Here is a 15,535-nt window from a genome sequence, read left to right on the forward strand (position 1 = left end):
CCTCAGCCTCCCAAAGGCACGGGATTATAGGCTGAGCCACCGAGCCTGGCTACAAAAGATTTTTAAAATTAGCCAGCATGGTGGTGTGACCCTGTAGTACCAGTTGCTCAGGAGCCTGAGGCAGGAGGATCCCTTGAGCCCAGGAGTTTGAGACTGCAGTGAGCTATAATCACACCACTGCATATATCACATATATGTGTTATATAACATAACTGGTGGGTCAACCTAGTACTGGAAGTCAGCCAGAGCAATTAGGCAAGAGAAAGAAAAAAAAAGTATCTAATTGGAAAGAAATAAGTCAAATTGTCTCTGTTTGCAAATGACATAATTTTTTATATAGAAAACGCTAAAGAAATTAACAAGTTCAGCTGAGTTCAGTGGCTCACGCCTGTAATTCCAACACTTTGAGAGGTGGAAGTGAGAGAATTGCCTGAGCCCAGGGGTTTTAGACCAGCCTGGGCAACATGTCAAGACCTTGTCTCTACAATAAATAAAAAAATTAGTCAGTCATGCTGGCATACACCTGTAGACCCAGCTACTTAGAAGGCTAAGGCAGAAGGACCACCTGAGTCCAGCATGCCACTGCATGTCACTGCACTCCAGCCTGGGTGACAGAGTGAGACTCTGATTTAAGAAAAAATGGTGGAAAGAAGGAAATAATAAAGCCCAGAGCAGAAAGAAATGAAATAGATACTAAAAATGCAATTTTTAAAAATCAATGAAGTGGATAGTTGGTTTTTTGAAAGACATAATTGACAAACCTTTAGCTAGACTAAAAAAAAGAGAGAAAAAACCTAAATAAATAAAACCAGAGATGAAAATGGAAATAGTATAACTGATACCACAGAAATACAAAGAATTATAAGGGACTAGTATAAACAACTATACTCCAACAAATTAAGAATATAGAAGAAATGCATCTATTCTTGGACATATACAACTTAATCAAGATTAAATTTTGAAGAAATAAACAATCCAAAGAGACTAGTAATGAATGAGGAAATTGAATCAGTAATAAGTCTTCCATTGAAAGAAAAATCTCAGGACCTGATGGTTTCACTGCTGAATTCTACCAGCATTTAAAGAACTAATATCAATTCTCAAACTGTTCCAGAAAATTGAAGAGTAGGGAATAAGTCCAAACTTATTTTACAAGGTTGACATCGCCCTGATTCTGAAAGTAGAAAAGAACTCAATAAAAAAACAGAGCAATGGTCCAATATCCCTCATGAACATAGGTGCAGAAATTCTTAACAAGATTCTAGCAAACCGAATTCAACAGCACATTAAAGATATCATCCACTATGATAAAGTGGGATTTATACCAAGGATGCAAGGATGGTTTAACATAAGCAAATCAATAAATGCAATACATCACATTAAATAAAAGAAAAACAAAAACCTGATTCATACCAGTGATCCCAGCACTTTGGGAGGCAGAGGTGAAAGGATTGCCTGAGCCTGTGGGTTCGAGACCAACCTGGGCAACATGGCAAGACCTCGTCTCTACAATAAATCAAAAAATTAGCTGGGCATGTTGGTGCACGCCTGTAGTTCTAGCTACCTGTAAGGCTGAGGCAGAAGGATCACCTGAGCCCAGAAGGTCGTGGCTGCAGTGACTGTGAGCAGCATGCTACTGCACTCCAGCCTGGGTGACAGAGTGAGACTCTCACTCAAAAAACCCCCCAAAAACCAAAATACCTCAATAAACATTTCTCAAAATAAGACATACTTCTAGTCTAGGCAACATAGAGAGACCTCATTTTTTAAAAAAATCAAAAAATTAGCTGGATGTGGTGGCACATGCCTGTGGTCCCAGCCACTTGGGAGGCTGAGTCAGAGGGATTACCTGAGACCAGGAGGCTGCAGTGAGCCATGATCATGCCACTGAACTCCAGCCTGGGTGACAGAGTGAGGCCTCAATTCAAAAAAAAAAAAAAAAAGAGAAGAAGAAGAAGACATATATTGCTGGGAATAGTGCTCATACCTAATCAATTTCAGCACTTTGGGAGGCTGAGGCAGGAGGATCACCCGAGACCAGGAGTTTAAGACCAGCATTGACAGCATAGCAAGACCCTGTCTCTAAAGTAATAATAATAATAATAATAGTAATAATAAGAATAATAATAAAATCAATAGCATTTTTTTCCTTGCTGAACGTGAGGTGAGGGGAGAGACTGAAGAGAGAGGGAGCAATCAATAACATTTTTAAGAGAAGACATACAAATGGCCAGCACATACTTGAAAAGATGCTCACCATCACTAATCATCAGGGAAATTCAAATTAAGACCACAATGAAATACTACCTCAATTCAATTAGAATGACTATTATCAAAAAGACAAAAGAAATCAAATGTTGGTGAAGATATGGAGAAAACAGAACATTTACACACTATTGGTGAGATTGTAAATTAATACAGACACTGTGGAAAACAGTATGAAGATTCCTCAAAAATTTTTTTTTTCTTTTTTTTTTTTTTTTGAGTTGGAGTCTCACTCTGTCGCCCAGACTGGAGTGCAGTGGCCACTCCCAGCCACCGCAGCCTCGACCTGCTGGGCTCCGGCGATCCTTCCGCTTCAGCCTTCCAAGTAGCTGGAACTACGGGCGCGCGCTACCATGCCTGGCTAATTTTTGATTTATTGTAGAGATGAGGTCTTGCCTTGTTGCCCAGGCGGGTCTCGAACCTGCGGGCTCAGGCAATCCACTCACCTCAGCCTCCCAAGGCACGGGATTACAGGCTGAGCCACCGAGCCCGGCTTCCCCAAAAATGTAAAAATAGAACTATCATATGATCCAGCAACCCCACTATAGTTATATATATGTTCAAAGGAAATGAAATCTATATGTTTAAGAGCTATTTGTACCCTCATGCTTATTGCAGCACAATTTACAATAGCCAAGATATGGAATTAACCTAAGTTGATTGGATAAAGAAACAGATAAACAAATAAAGAAAATGTGGTGCATATACACAATGGAATATTATTCCACCATAAAAAGAATGACATCCTGACAACATGGATGGACCTGGAGGACATCATGTTTAGTGAAATAAGCCAGGTACAGAAAAACAAATACTGCACGGCCTCACTAATATGTGGAAGTTAAAAATTAAAAAAAGAGTTAATCACATAGAAGCAGAGAATAGAACAGTAGTTACCAGAGACTGGGGAGGGGAGGCTGAAGGGGAGGATGGGGAGAGATTGGTGAACGGGTACAAAGTGATAACCAGGAGAAATAAGTTCTGGTGTTTTATTTTTTTATTGCAAAGCAGGGTGACAATGGTTAACAATAAGGTATTATATATTACAAAATAGCTAGAAGAGAGGCTTTTGAATGTTCTCCACACAAAGAAATGGTAAATGTAAGGTGGTGGATGTGTTAAATACCCTCATTTGATCATTATACAACATATATATATAAAGAGAGAGAGACAGAGAGAGAGAAATATACTGAACCCCATAAAATGTTCAATTGTGTGTCAATAAGAATTTAAAAATCACATCATGATATCAACATAATTCTAATGATTTATCAGCTATAATCTTGACTATATTCTCCACAAATAAAAAAACTGATGAAATAAAAACTGGAAATCACCTGACTTCCAAGAGAATTGTGATTTGGTCATAGAGTCATTTTTCAGGCTCATCTTTTAAAACCTACTCTGCATGGATCCATCCAGTGACTATTAGTGGTATCTACAGCTTTTTCACCAAGCTGTAGCTTGTTTAACCAGATATACTTAGAAAGGGTGGAGAAAATAAAAATTTTGTTATTTTCTGTATATTTTGCCAAAACAATATCTTAATAATGTGTTTTACATGACAAGATTATATATTCTTATCAGAACCTTGGAACTATAGATTCACTTTATTCAGTTTATAGAAAGATCTGGCATATAGTTTAATTGACAATTTCAGTTCTCATTGTTAAGTGAGTTAGCCAAATTAGTTCTCCTGATCCTCCCACCTCAGCCTCCCGAAGTGCTAGGATTACTGGTGTGAGCCATCATACCCGGCCTAACAATTTTGAGGCAGAAGGATCACTTGAGTCCAGGAGTTCGAGATCAGCCTAGGCAACATAGTGAGAACTTACCTCTACAAAAAAATTTTAAAAATTAGTCAGGCATGGTGGTGCGCATCCCAGCTACTTGGGAAACTGAGGTGGGAGGATTACCTGAGCCCAGGAGATGGAGGCTGCAGTGAGCTATGATTGTGCCACTGCACTCTAGCCTGGGTGACAGAGTGAGACCCCAACTCAAAAAATTCAAAAAATGTTGGCACATGTCCCCTTAACAGCATCTTAAGATACAGCTAAATCAGAGCCTTGCCGTGAGATTTTGCCTGGATGAAGATAAACCAAAGCATCTCTCTTATCAATGCTTTCTTTGTTGCTTTCATGGAATTAGTCCTCAGAGGATTGCATTACCAAATTGTCCCTTTAACAGTTTTTCTTCCCTAAACTGGGAGATGGTGGTGGGAAGGGTGGGCAACCGACTGAGCAAGATCTTCTGATGGAGAAAGAGTAAATATGGAAATCAAGGACATGAATATTTTTTTCTCTTAAAACCCGTAATGTCTGTGTGCCACGGAAGGACTTCCTGTATACCCCCAGGGATAGCAGACTGTGTGCAAGTCCTGCTGCAAGGTCAAGTCATGTTGCCTGGTTCCAAGTCTTTTGAGCTCTCCCTCCCAACTGAACATATCCTCCTTATTTTTTAGCTCTTAATCATGCACACTTTACTCACTACTCTGACCTCCATATATATTTTTAAACCGAGGTATAATTTATACAGTAAAATACAAAGATCTTCAATGCTCAGCTCCATGGATATTTACATATGTATAGCTTGCCTCAATTTTTTAAAAAATATGAGAACAAGATGTACTGACTTCTGCTTTATGTTTCCTTTCCCAATTCCATTTGTATCTTTGTCCTATTGCTGAGCAATTAACCATTAAGCCTTTAGCTATTCCTAGTGAGGATATAGTGGGAAAGGGTCATAAAAACATTAGATTTTAGTGTACATATTCTAGGAAAAATAGTGTTTACTAATACATTGGAAATAAATCATAGATTATGTCATGAAGTTACCGTGGAACTCATCTGGGACAATTCCCTAGAATTAAGGGTGCTAAAATGAGGTGCAGAGAGTACATTTCCAGGGTCATACCAAGCTGAGTATAGAGCCTCATGGTGATCTGATGATAGTGCCAATTAAATCACTAGAGCTGTTGGAGAATGGTATTCATTGATGAGCCTGCATCATTATCTTAGTTTTGAATCAAATTTCTACTTCTCTTTTAAGATGCTTCTTGTACATCTAAGCCCACTGTGGCTTGGAATCAGCCTCCACCTGTAAACTCTGCTGTGGAGGGGGCTTAGATGACCATATTTTTAACTCACAATTTCATGCCTTCCAAATATAAGGTAAGCGGTTGAAGACTGGACACATGACCAGCCTGTGGCATCGAATCCTCTTGAAATCTGGATGCTAAGTCAGCTTCTGGTGGAACAGGATAGCCGGTATGTGGACCAACTTATTGGAAGTGGTGAAGACTCATAAACCGCATTCCCTAGGGTTCGGGAGCTTTCTCTTTCCACTCTTCTTCTTTCCTCTAGTCTTGTCATTTTAACTATATTTAGAATCTTTGAAAAACCATCACACTGTAATAAGTCTGATTCTTTATAGTGCTGGCTTAGGTAATTTTTTCTTTTTAAAATTTTTATTTTTTTATGTTTAAGGTAATTTTTCATTCCTTGAAAGAAAATACAAAATACTGTCTTTTATGTAATATGATTATTTTCCAGATAACAAAGTACCAACTTACAGATACTGGTTTTATTTTCACACTAAGTCCCATGCCCCATAATGCCACTGAACTGGTGGCTGATGAGTCTAATTGTTGCTTAAATCTACCTTCCAAAAGATTCAGGATGTTCCTGAGACCATTCAATGGTTGTTTCTTTGAGTCTGGGAGGTATGCAGTGAGACCGTCAGCCTTATCAGCCATCAGGATTCTCACAATAGCTCATAGGACTATCACATTAGAAAGTAAGAAGAGTTCTCTGCTGAGCTAACCTCTTCAGTAAAACTCTCCCCAACTCAATACGTTTTCTTCTATTACTCTAATCCCGATCTCATTTTATGAATCTCTATTTCAGTGACTTCCACCAAAAATTTTATTAGAAAATAGGCACTCATTTATTTGTTGTTGTGTTTCTTTTTCTTTTCTTTTCTTTTTTTCTTTCTTTTTTTTGGGGGGGGGGGGAGTAGGAGTCTTACTCTGTCACCCTGTAATCCCAGCACTTTGGGAGACTAAGGCAAGAGATTTGCTTGAGTCCAGGGTTTTGAGACCAGCCTGGGCAACTTGACAAGACATTGTCTTTACAATAAATAAAACAAAAATTAGTCGGGCTGGGTGGCGCGCACCTGTGGTTCCAGCTAATTGGAAGGCTGAGGTAGAAAGATGGCCTGAGCCCAGTAGGTCGAGGCTATGGTGGCCATGAGCATGCTACTGCACTCCAGCCTGGGCGACAGAGTGAGACTTCTGCTCTAAATAAATAAATAAATAAATAAACAAACCAATAAAGCAAACAAGCAAGCAAGAAAGCAGGTAGAAGCCCAGAGGAAAGACAGTGCTTGCCTCAGTTTGCAGGCAGTTTAGTCAGTGCTGCCTGACTGGTTTTTCCATATGAATGACAAGAGTCAAGAGCTTACTTAGATTTTTTTAAAAAAAGGTACAGTGTATAGAGAGGTGAATAAAACTTTTATTGATTTAGTGCCTATTCTGGAGTAGGCATGGTATCATAAATATTCATATGTATCATATATATGAAAATTTAAAAAAAAAATAAAATTTCACATGATACATGAAATTTTTTACTAAAATTTGTTTTAATTAAGCACTCGTGTTAAATTACCCAAATACTGATCACCGAAATCAAGAATGTCAGACTTTGAAGGTTGCTGAAATATTACCTAACCCAAACTACTCGTTTGACACATGAAGAAACTGTGGCCCTTATAGTAGAGGAACTGAAAATGTCACTTTTTACACCCAAATACTAGGAAATAGGTGGGCAATTTTCAATAAATCATAGAAAATATCTTCATTTTCATTTGGCATGGTAAGTGCCTCCAGGTTAAGACAGAATAGTGTGACCACACTTCAGAGTGTAACATACACGGACATGGTTAAGAACATGTGCTGATGCTTAGAATCCCCTACAAAAACTCTAAATTGGTCTCTTAGAAACAGGACATTGTAGAGAACTATGTGACTGCACATAAATATAAAATTTTTAATATTGTTCCTAGTATTTGGGTGTAAAAAGTAACATTTTATGGATAATGGCACAGAAAAAATTAAAATTCTAAAACACTTTAAAAATCAGCTTTAATTAGAGTCAATGTTAAACAGCAAACGGTTATTCTTAGATTACTCTGAATGAAATGTAAGTAGTTAGGGACAGAATATCTGAACTTTTCCAAGTCTAACCCAGACTGCAGATTATTCCAGTCTCTGTAAGTTTTTAGAAAGTGATAAGACAGAATGTCAAATGTGTATGTTTATTAAAGAAAATTTTTTCAGTTAAAATGGAATGTTTAAGATGACAAGTCTAAATTAGAAAATCATTTAAGTTTGGGACATAGAACTCAGAGGCATAGAGTTAAGCAGCATAAATTTTGCCATATTGTAGAAAACTAGCATATTTTAAGATATTTTAAGACAAGCAGATTAGAGGATGGAGAAAGAGGAAGGGGAGAGAGACAGGGAGGGAGAGGGAGAGCGAGAGCGAGAGAGAGAGAGAGAGAGAGAGAGAGAGAGAGAGAGAAACTGTGCAAATGGATAATTAGAGCTACACAGACTAGTAATAGTAGAAATAAAATATTATAAAGTTTTAGTTTTCTGTAGAAGAGTGATGAATCAATGCTTGACTAACATTAGATAAAAGACTAGATAATGAGAAATGACAAATTAAAATAATAATATTAAAAAAAAATATATATATATATATATTTTTGAGTTGGAGTCTCACTCTGTTGCCCAGACTGGAGTGCATCCTGGCCACCGCAGCCTTGACCTGCTGGGCTCTGGCGATCCTTCCGCCTCAGCCTTCCAAGTAGCCGGAATTACAGGCATGCGCTACCATGCCCGGCTGATTTTTTGATTTTTATTGTAGAGATGAGGTCTCGCTGCCCAGGTGGGTCTCAAACCCGCGGGCTCAGGCAATCCACTCACCTCAGCCTCCCAAATGCGCGGGATTACAGGCTGAGCCACTGAGCCCGGCTTAAAATATTTTTTAAATCTACAGAAGAATCTATGAAAGAGAGAGGAGTCAGGGTAACAGCACTCAAATAAGAGAAAAGGAGTTGAGAAAAATTAACAAGCAATAAAATATGGACAGGAATTTGAAGCAGAAAAATTGAAGACTAACAAAATGGGCAATAATCATTAAATTAAATATGACAGCTCACCATACGAGCTTAATTTTCAAAGGAATTGATTTGGTATAAGGTGCTTCAAGGAAAATGATACACACACACACACACACACACACACACACACACATATCACATAATACATGCATGTTATAGAAAATGCATATTTCAGCCGGGCTCGGTGGTTCAGCCTGTAGTCCCGCGCCTTGGGAGGCTGAGGTGAGTGGATTGCCTGAGTCTGTGGGTTCGAGACCCGCCTGGGCAACTTGACGAGACCTCATCTCTACAATAAATCAAAAATCAGTCGGGTGTGGTAGCGCATGCCTGTAATTCTGGCTATTCGGAAGGCTGAGGCGGAAGGATCGCCGGAGCCCAGCAGGTTGAGGCTGCGGTGGCCGGGAGCGGCCACGGCACTCCAATCTGGGCAACAGAGTGAGACTCCAACTCAAAAAAAAAGAAAATGCATATTTCTCTAAGACAGTAAGTCTTTGACTACAGATGTGAGCTGAGGTGATTGGAAATTGTAGATTGCTGAGGAGAGAAACACAGTGTAGTGTAAATACAACAACTCAGAAGAAGCATTGATGAATTTATTTCTATCCATGTGACCTCTAGACTTGATTAAAAATTGAGGAGCCTGTCTCCCTAAAATCCATGTACACTATCATTCTCCAAAATTTGACAGATATTTTGTGCCAAACAATGCAGCACTGGCCACTTTGGCATGACTGTAACATGACACTTTTTATGTTGCAATATCTTAGATTCTCTTAGAGCATGAAGATGACAAGGTCATATTTTGGATATTTGGTGGGATACAGGTGATCATAAAAGTCAAACGTGAGGGGAAAATTCTCAGTTTTATGTGCCATATGGAAACAATGGCAATAGCTTTGGTATTATTAGCAAGTGCTCAGTTTACTTTCTTCTCTTAAGAATTTCATTGGGCCAGGCATGGTGGCTAACGCCTATAATCCCAGCACTTTTGGAGGTGGAAGTGAGAGGATTGCCTGAGCCGACGGGTTCGAGACCAGCCAGGGCAACCTGGCGAGACCTCATTTCTACAATAAAAAAAACCCAAACAATTAGCCAGACGTGGTGGCGCGTGCCTGTAGTTCCAGCTACTTGGAAGGCTGAGGTGGAAAGATCGCCTGAGCCCAGCAAGTAGAGGCTGTGGTGGCTGAGAGCATGCCACTGCCCTTCAGCCTAGGTGACAGAGTGAGACTCTGACTCAAAAATAAAAAAGGGAAGTTTATAGCTAGGATTTCATGGTGTTCAACATATAGTAGTGATAGGCTCACACTCAACAGTGACTGTTGGCTTTCTCAGGCCCACAAATACTTAACTGAAGATATAGCTGGTGTAAGCCTATTCATGGGCATCCAAGTGAGTCTCATTTTCAATTAAAAAAATATATCCAGGCTCATTCAGACAGAGCCCAGAGGGAAGGTCTTATCCTCACATATATTAGATATAATTCATGTGATAATCGCTTTGATGACTTCATTTAACTATAGTCATGCATTGCTTAATGATAGGGATACATTCTGAGAAATGTGTCATCAGGTGATTCTGTTGTTGTGGGAACATAATAGAACATACTTACACAATCCTAGATGGTCTAGCCTATTACACACCTAGCCTATATGGTGTGGCCTATTGCTCCGAAGCTACAAATCTGTGCAGCATGTTACTGTACTGAACACTGTAGGTAATTATGACACAGTGGTATTTCTGTACCTAAACATAGAAAATGTACCATACAAATACTCTATAAAAGACAAAAGTGTCCTGTATAGGACACCTACCACGAATGGAGCTTGTAGGACTGGAAGTTACTCTGGCTGAGTCAGTGGTGAGTGAGTGTGAAGGCTTAGGACATTACTGTACTATTGTAGACTTTATAAACACTATACACTTAGGTTACATTAAATTTATTTTTATTTTTATTTTTTTATTTTTTTGAGTTGGAGTCTCACTTCATCACCCAGACTGGAGTGCAGTAGCCGCTCACGGCCACCACAGCCTCGACCTGCTGGGCTCCGGCGATCCTTCCACCTCAGCCTTCCAAGTAGCTGGAACTACAGGTGTGCACTACCATGCCCGGCTAATTTTTTATTTATTGTAGAGATGAGGTCTCGCCAAGTTGCCCGGGCGGGTCTCGGACCCACGGGCTCAGGCAATCCACTCACCTCAGCCTCCCAAAGTGCTGGATTACAGGCTGAGCCACCGAGCCCGGCTCTAAATTTATTTTTAAAATAACTTTTTTCTTATCTTACTGTAACCTTTTTACTTGATAAACTTTTAAGTTTTTAAACTTCTTCTTTTTTTTTTTTTTTTTGAGTTGGAGTCTCACTCTGTTGCCCAGATTGGAGTGCAGTGGCCGCTTCCGGCCACCGCAGCCTTGACTGCTGGGCTCCGGCGATCCATCCGCTCAGCGTTCCAAGTAGCCAGAATTACAGGCATGCGCTCCCACGCCCGGCTGATTTTTTGATTTATTGTAGAGATGAGGTCTCGCTGCCGAGGCGGGTCTCGAACCCGCGGGCTCAGGCAATCCACTCATCTCAGCCTCCCAAAGGCACGGGATTACAGGCTGAGCCACCGAGCCCGGCTTTAAGTTTTTAAACTTCTTATCTCTTTGTATTAACAACTTAAAACACAAACACATTGTACCACTGTACAAAAATATTTTTGTTATTTATATCCTTATTCTATAAGCTTTTTTCTATTAATTTTTTTTACTTTTTAAAATTAAAAAAAATCTAAGACACAAATGCACATGCTAACATAGACCTACACAGGGTCGGGATCATCAAGATGTCACTAGGTGAAAACAAATTTTCAACTCTATTATAATATTATAATATCATTCACTGAAACATTGTTACATGGTACCTGACTGTATTTTAAAATCTTTTTTTTTTTTTTGAGTCAGAGTCTTACTCTGTTCCCCAGGCTGTGGTGCAGTGGCACACTCATGGCCACCGCAACCTCGACCTGCTGGGCTCAGGCGATCCTTCTGCCTCAGCCTTCCAAGTAGCTGTAACTACACGTGTGCACCACCATGCCTGGCTAACTTTTGTGATTTATTGTAAAGACGAGGTCTCCCCAAGTTGCCCAGGCTGGTCTCGAACCCCTGGGCTCAGGCAATCCTCTTACTCCGCCTCCCAAAGAACTGGGATTACAGGTGTGAACCACTGTACCCAGCTTAAATACCTTGAGATGTGTGTTATAATATTTATTTTACAGATGAAAAGGATAAGAAGGCTTTTATCAGAGAGAAGTGGTAGTTAAAGTCAGATAGCACTTTGACTGAAAGACAAAGTAAATAGTATTTAAGCCTGATCAAGAGGAAGGGTCTAGATTGGGCTTTGCAATTTCCAGGAAACAATTTTTTCCTCTCATTGACTAGTCCAGTGAGCATCTCTGCCAGTATTTCCTCTTACCTGAAATATATGGGTATCGCCTAACTGACCTCTGCTGCCAGGACTGTGGCTCAGGGGTGACAATCTGTGTGAGGTGGAGGTAGCTGAGCTCTGGGTTATAATCTAAGAATCTCTGACCTCATCTTCTACAGCTGTGATTATCATGTCATCTGCAATAGGAATGACAGTGACTGTAAGAGACCTCATGCTAATTCTCTAAAAAATGTTTCACCCAAGGTATTATTGTAAACAACTAGTAGTGGTTAATGAAAATACTCAAAGAGATTTTCAAAAGAACTGGACTATCACCATCCTCAAAACTGTAAGAACTGGACTATCACCATCCTCAAATCACAAGTGAAGCCACTCAAGATGAGCAGCACCTGAGGGACCTGCCACCTGGCTGCAGATACACGCACGAGCTCTGTTTTAAGAACCAGTTCAGATATCAGAATTGTGGGAGGGGTCATGATATTCTGCTTGGCTGGCATGATTCTTCTGCACTACTGCTCTTTATCTTTCTGGTTGTAGAAGATGAGCAATATCATCACTGGCTGCCCCTCTAATCTCATTCCTAGGAACAACCGGGTCTACTTATTACTTGCCAGAAATCCCGTGGATCAAGGCTCCCCAGGTTGCAAAGCCAGCCTTGTTTCCCCTGACAGTAGTGATACCCATCTTGCTTCTGGAGTTCCACCATCCCCACTGGCACGAGGGAGCCAGCTTCTTAGTAGCTCTCCTGCCCTCACCAGAACCTTCAGAGGACAGAGCTCCTCAGTGATGCTAGTGCCCACCTTACCAATGCATTCCATATGGTTTTTGGGAAGAGAGTGGCCTCTGGGCCCTCTCTGGGATCATAATCAGCTAGTGGGTTCTCTGGAATCACATAATAATTCAAGTCTTACTGAAACTCCTGACCAAGGATTTGCCAAGGAAGTTCCAGTGTTTCCACATCATTTACTATGGCAACATCTTGCCAGATCTTCAAAGAGCCCTCCCAGCAGGAGTTAAGGACAATTGTCATGTGTCTTCATGGGATGTAAGTCTTGAGTCATTGCAAGTGCCCTTGCATCAATATAAACAATTCTGTGCTTAGCCTTGTATTTCACAACAAGTGAAAATCCTTGGTTGGGCTCGATGGCTCAGCTGTAATCCCAGCACTTTGGGAGGCTGAGGTGAGTGGATTGCCTGAGCCCGCGGGTTTGAGACCAGCCCAGGCAACTTGGCCAGACCCCGCCTCTACCATAAATAAAAAATTAGCCAGGCGTGCGCTAGCACGCCTGTAGTTCTGGCCACTTAGAAGGCTGAGGCAGAAGGATTGTCGGAGCCCGGCAGGTCAATGTTGGGGTGGCCATGAGTGTGCCGCTGCACTCCAGCCTGGGTGACAAAGTGAGACTCTAACTCAAAAAAAGAGAAAATCCTTACTTATAATTTTGCACATGTTCCACCAATTTCTGTTAGTACAGATTAGACATCATGCAGGTCATCTGATAAATCAGTTATTTCCTCCATGTCAGTGACTGTATTTCTTCCTCACATCTCTGCTGAGGCCTGAACCTAGTCACTGATCTAGAAGTCATGAGGAGGGGCATGATGGAATTTGAGACGAGACTGCTACTTAAGGAGGCTTTTGCATGGCCACAGTAGACTGCCCTCCTCTAGCAAAGAACTATTTCTAGGCCTGAAGTTTTCATAGAGGAATTTGGGAGACCAAGGGTCTCAGGAAAATCCCAAATATACATTCCTATCCTTGGGATCAGAGTCTTACTCCTTCAGCGTCAGGGTCCTGATTTAACAGTGAAGACTCGCAGGGTCTGTGCATTCAGCATCCTTTAAACTCCATTGTTCTTCTAATTAAATCCTGGCCTCAGTTTGCTTTCTCACTGCAGGAGATAAGGGTCTGTTTAAATGTCGCCATGGTGGGATTCTAGCTTTCACTGCATGTCCTTAGGTTATGGTTGGTCAAACACCCAGTTCCAATCCCTTTTGCCCTATACATTTTAAGTGCCAGAGCTTCCCTTTCCATCCATGCCTCATCCCGACCCACCGCACGTCTTTCCAGTGTTGCCAGCACGGCGCTTAACACCAGTTAAGCAATCCTTGTTGTCATTTGACCATTGACCACTTACTATATAAATGGTCTTAGGTTTGGGTCCCCCAAAGAAGACTCTGAGACAAAGACTTAAGTGACATATTTTATTTGGAAGAGGTCCCAAAAAACAAAATGAGGAAGTGGGGAAGTAAGACAAGAAAGGTAGAAAAGTCATCCAAGGTGGAATTAATGAGCAGATTTCTTTTTACTCCCACTGGGGGAATCTCTGAGAAACGGTGTGGAATAAACTCAGAATCTTCCCAGTTGAGGCTGTAATGATTATCCACCAACTCCCATGACTCAATGTCTAACTTTTACTACCACAGCCCTGGTACCTATCTGTGTTTGGACAGGTGAACGCATATGATACCAAAGAAAGCTACAGGCAAAGAAAAGATGCTCAAATGTGGGATACACAAAGATGACAGCACACAGGAAGCCCTCCTGCCTTACAAATGCAGGTGAATAACGGTGGGCCAAGGGAGTATAGGGGGGCACCAATAGTGTCTGACACATATCTCAGTGCAATCTAGTGAACAAATCAGATTCCACCCCCTAAAGGACAATAGGACCATTCTATTCTTCCGCATCGGGGAACTGAGAAACTTGCCATGTTGCTTATAAATTTGTGGGAGCTTTGTATTTTTTCTTTGAGACAGGGTCTCTCTTTGTCACCCAGGCTGGAGTGCAGTGGCACAATCATAACTCACTAAAGCCTCGACCTTCTGGGCTCAAGTGATCCTCTTGCCTCAACCTTTGAAGTAGCTACAGGCACATACAGAGGTGGGGGTGGTGGGGTCTCTCTATGTTGCCCAGGCTGGTCTCAAACTCCTGGCCTCAAATGATCCTCCCACCTCGGCCTCCCAAAGCACTGGGATTGCAGCCATGAGCCACTGTGCCCAGCCCCTGATCTGTTTCTGATTTAGCTTCTTATTAGCTGAGCTTGTGCATGAGTCTGCAGCCAGGTGGCAGGTCCTCCGGGTGCTGCTTGTCTTGAGTGGTATCACCTGTGTTTTGAGGATAGCAATAGTCCATTCAGGTGACAGAAGTAATGAAGCTATACATCTCTGTCTATCAACAGGCTAACCCAGAATTGTCCACTTAGCATGGTCTCCAGAGAGACAGAGAGGAAGTATGCATGTCCTCTTGAAGCATAGGCTCTGGGATGGCACAGTGACCTTTTTGCTGCCTTGTAATGGTCAAAGACAGTCACAAAGCTGAGCAACCCCCTTGGGTCCCTCCCACTGTGGGAGTTTTTCTGTCTTCTCAATAAACCCTACTTTTGCTGGGCGCGGTGGCTCAGGCCTATAATCCCAGCACTTTGGGAGGTTGAGGTGAGAGGATTGCCTGAGCCCGCGGGTTCAAGACTAGCCTGGGCAACTTGGTGAGACTTCATCTCTAAAATAAATCAAGAAAAATTACCTGGTCCTGGTGGCACATGCCTGTAGTTCCAGCTACTTGGAAGGCTGAGGCAGAAGGATCGCCTGAGTCCAGGAGGTCGAGGCTGTGGTGGCCATAAGCGTGCTACTGCACTACAGCCTGAGTGACAGCGTGAGACTCCAACTCA

This window comes from Carlito syrichta, unplaced genomic scaffold, assembly GCF_000164805.1.
Source record: "Carlito syrichta isolate Samal-C Ts95f unplaced genomic scaffold, Tarsius_syrichta-2.0.1 Scaffold303270, whole genome shotgun sequence".
Taxonomy (NCBI): domain Eukaryota; kingdom Metazoa; phylum Chordata; class Mammalia; order Primates; family Tarsiidae; genus Carlito; species Carlito syrichta.